Genomic DNA, 4,265 nt, shown 5'->3' with positions numbered 1-4,265 from the left:
CCTTGAATCGATGTAGCGTTACCTGTAGTTTATCTAAGTATCTTCGCATTCATTCCTCTTTCAGTTCGAATGTCCCATTGACTTGATTTACCACAAGGAGGGAGTCGCATGTAGCTTCGATCACTTCGGCCTTGGTTATGGTTGTTTTCCAAATGATAAAAGATCTAGGGTCATGATTTCCACCTAGGTGGTTTCCTAATGGGTTGTAAACTCTAGGGCAAGTTTGATTGGTCGGGGTTGTAATATAGCAATCACACGCAATTACCCACTCTATACCTCTCGGTAGTTTGAGTGATTTTTCCCAATTTGGATTTCTCAAGTCCAAATGGGTATTGTACAAAACAAGTGATAAATGCTCAAGTCGGGTCTTACTATCTCTAGATTCAACTCCTTTAATTGGGGCTATCAATTTCTTGTTAGCCAAGTTTTCCTAGACTTAGTCTCTCTTTCTCAAGTAGAGTCTAAGTTAATTAGGCATGAATCAATGCTTACAACCATTAATTCTTGAATTCAAGCAAGAACTAGGCTAAATATCACTAAACCAATCACAAACAAGTCCTAAATCAAACACCCATTAAGTACCCACACTAGGGTTGTGCTACAACCCTAGCTAAAAATTTAGCTACTCATGAAAAATGAAGAAATAAAAGAAGAAATTAGGATAGAATGCATAATAATTGATTAGGGAAAGAAAATCTAATGCTTAGAAGCTAATCTAGTACAATATTACTCAAAACAGTAAAGAAAAAACGGCTCAGGTGCTCTCCCAAAAACAAAACTTACCCTAAAAATAACAAAAAGTTCTATTTATACTAAGCTGAAAATATCTGACAAAAATGCCCCTGCGGAGGTCCGCAATCTGAGCGTGACTGGTCAACTGGACTTTCTGCGGTCACATAAAAGTGGGATGCGGTCGCACTTTATTTGATTGTGCGGACCGCACAATTCTGAGTGCGGCCGCACTTGTCATCTTGCGGCCGTACAATTATGGTGCGGTCCGCATATCTTCAGCCTTCCCAAAAACTAACTCTCTGAATCTCCTCTTCTGCGGCCACACAATAATTGTGCGGTCCGCATACTCTGAAGGAAATCTGACAGTGATAATTCATTGTTCTGCGGCTGCACACATTATTTTGCGGTACGCACTGTGGGCCTTTTTGCCTTGTTTTGGTCCTTGTCCATAATTGGCTCCTTTATGAGTTGATTTTGACTTCTTTGGCTCGTCTCCTAATGTTCCTTCACGAAAGCATATTTTATTAGTTACCGGGAATACCTTTAAGAATTTTTGAGCTAAAACGCAAGTAAAAGAGATCAAATAAGCGGTCAAAATCCCTGCTTTTCAATCATCGATCAAAACGTCTCTAGAAATCAAACTATGTAGCGATTTGACCTCTGATTATCCCCTCGGGACCATCTCTTAGTTCCTTTTTTTAGGACCATCCCAAAAGAAAAATATTATAAGACTATGTTGGATAATCTTTCCTCCGATGGGTCAGATCCTTATGGATGGAGCTTGGTGCCTTTATTATATTATCCTAGCTGTATATTTTCAAACCTAAAATATAAGATTCAGTTTGTTAAGTAAAACATATTCACTTAAAAAAATTGAACTACAGCAAAACAAAGAATGAAAACTATAAAAGTTTTGTAGAGATATTTACATGTGCCTGGATCAGTACAAATAAGCTAGAATAGATAACTAGATCGCAGACGCTAAAACTTCAAATCCTGAGGACAAAATAAATATTTTAGTTTGATACAAAAAAGAATAAAATAAAGAAAATAAATATATATTTGTCTGTTTTTCTTGGATGGGAGGGAACAAAATAAGAATATATACCATCATGGTGATTTATTGATTCAATTGATTTAAAAGAACAACAGAAAAAAGAAAACCACGCTATCATGAGAATGAATTTGTTTTTCTTTATGCCAACCATTATTATGATCAACTTTCTTCTTGCATAATTACTTAAGCTTTTTACTTGTGGTGAGGAATGAGAGTTTGATAGGACTTGGTGGTCTTTATATAGTGGAGGAACTTAATAATTGGGTAGCATCTTCTTAATTTCATATCTTAATTCCATCTAAATCTACTCAGATTTAACAAATTCCAAATTGATATATTTTAATTGTTAGTTCAAAGGTATGTTACGTATTGCTGATGTATTGGTTGACTCATACAAGTAATCACTTTTATCGCGTTGTATTTAGTTGTCGACCACTTTTATAAAATTAACCAATGGTCTAAAATTTGAACGTGATCACATGTTCCGTATCTCAAAATTTAAAATCTAATTTTCAAATCATGGATCTCTGTCTTAAAAAATGGACAACTTCTAAAAACAAGGCCACAAAAGTAGCCACTGAGTGTAAATATAGCTTAGGATCTTCGGTCGTTTACAAAAGATAAAAGGTCTTGGCCCATTTCAAATCTCGTTTCACGAAGAAGGCCCAATTGAAAAGGAATTAAGACTTGATCTTTTTGTGAAAATAGCATGGGCTAGCCAGTTTTCGGACTGGTCATTCAAAAATAGTCGGTGTGTGCCAAGTCATTAAAAAATAGCTACTATTTTGCTGCAACAGAGACCGGTCCAGCATAATATACTGGAGTTCGGTGCACATGTGTATAAACTTCCAGCATATTATGCTGGACCAGTATACTTTGCTGGCTCCAGTATAATATACTGGAGTTCCAGCATACTTTGCTGTAACTCCAGTATAATTCCAGCAAAGTATACTGGAACTCCAAACTCCAGTATAATATACTGGAGTTCCAGTATATTATGCTAGATATTTTCCGAATTTTGAATAGTGTTTTCGTTCAGATTTATATTTACATGAAAAGTGGCTAAATTTCGATGACTTTTGAAACTGTGACTATTTTTGAATGACCACTTGTAAATCTGGCTATTTTTGAATTTCTCCCGATCTTTTAGGTGAATGTTTGTATTTGGTGATATATCCTATACAAATATAGAGAAACTCTATTACTTTTTATTTAGATTTGTTATTTTGCAAAATATCGACTTGAATGAATTTAATTGGAAAAGCCTTGTTTGTTGTCACGATCCCAAAATCCCAGCTTAGGAAGCCGTGATGTCACCTAGCCTCTAAGACTAGGTAAGCCCAACACACATTGAGAATTTAGCAGAAATACCGACAAGATATTAACTTAAACTGATAAATATCATAATAAAACCAAAACGGAACAACATTCATATAATTCTCAAAACTGGAGGTACACAATCATATGCTCAAATGAAGTACACTAGGAATCTCTAAATACAATATTATTTTGATATGAAGATAAACAGTAGTAAAGACAATATCAGAAGGCGACTCTGAGGCATGTGAGCGTCAAGCAGGTATACCTTGAAGTCTCCGAAATGACTGAATCAACTCACTGGCATCCGACACGGGCAGAAGTACCTGGATCTGCACAAAAATATACAGAAGCGTAGCATGAGTACTCCACAACGGTACCCAATAAGTAGCATGTCTAACCTCGGTAGAGTAGTGACGAGGTCAGGTCAAGACACTTACCAGACATAGAAACCTGTATAAAATATTAATATAATCTAACAATGGGGAAGTAAAGGCAATAAATGATAATAAAGAAATTTATCAATACAAGGCTAAATCAATTGAAAGGAAATATTTGTGAAAACTTTCAAGCTTTCATTTTCTGTGTGTTCTTCTTTTACACTGTGCAAGTCTATTTATATACTACAAAAGGAATAAAATGGACTAGGCTAGAAGAGCACCTACCGAGCCAAAAAAAGAATCTAATAACCAACTTCCTAACAACCTACATTAAAAATATATACAAAAGAATATGTGATTACAGCTGTCTACTAAATCTGATAAAAAATATCTTCTAGAACATTGGACATTTGGCTCTTCCTTTAGCATATGATACTATCCACGCGTCTTCACCTGCTTCTCTCCAAATTAGAAAATATAACACTTAGGTCTTTGGACAATACCCTATTTCAGATTCATAGACCAAATCGAAAAATGAATCAACCACATTCATCACTGGAATTAGATTCACTAGAGCTCGAAATAGTCTTTCCGTCAATAAAGGCTAACAATGAAAATAAAATCAACAAATGACAACAAAGAGTATACATATGATAAAGACAACAAGTAACCAATCACAATCAAAATACGAATAGAATGAGACAAGTGTATATGGGTAAAATCGGGTTCGCTGCATGACTCGACTTTCCGGTGAGCCAAGCGGAGCAGGAAGGTGACTA

General features: G+C 35.5%; 1 long non-coding RNA gene across 1 annotated transcript; it reads right to left on the bottom strand.

Annotated features, from left to right (window-relative positions):
- Positions 1-3,198: 3,198 nt before the first annotated feature.
- LOC107828882 (uncharacterized) lies at positions 3,199-3,690 on the bottom strand. The gene is made up of 2 exons (XR_001657801.2): positions 3,547-3,690; positions 3,199-3,438 (listed from the first exon to the last, which is right to left on the bottom strand). It is a non-coding gene; the product is annotated as an uncharacterized LOC107828882 (long non-coding RNA).
- Positions 3,691-4,265: the final 575 nt, after the last annotated feature.

Source organism: Nicotiana tabacum, chromosome 19 (assembly GCF_000715075.1).
Source record: "Nicotiana tabacum cultivar K326 chromosome 19, ASM71507v2, whole genome shotgun sequence".
Lineage (NCBI taxonomy): Eukaryota > Viridiplantae > Streptophyta > Magnoliopsida > Solanales > Solanaceae > Nicotiana > Nicotiana tabacum.
The sequence above is the reverse complement of the archived record's forward strand: the minus strand, read 5'-3'. Positions and strand labels throughout refer to the sequence as shown.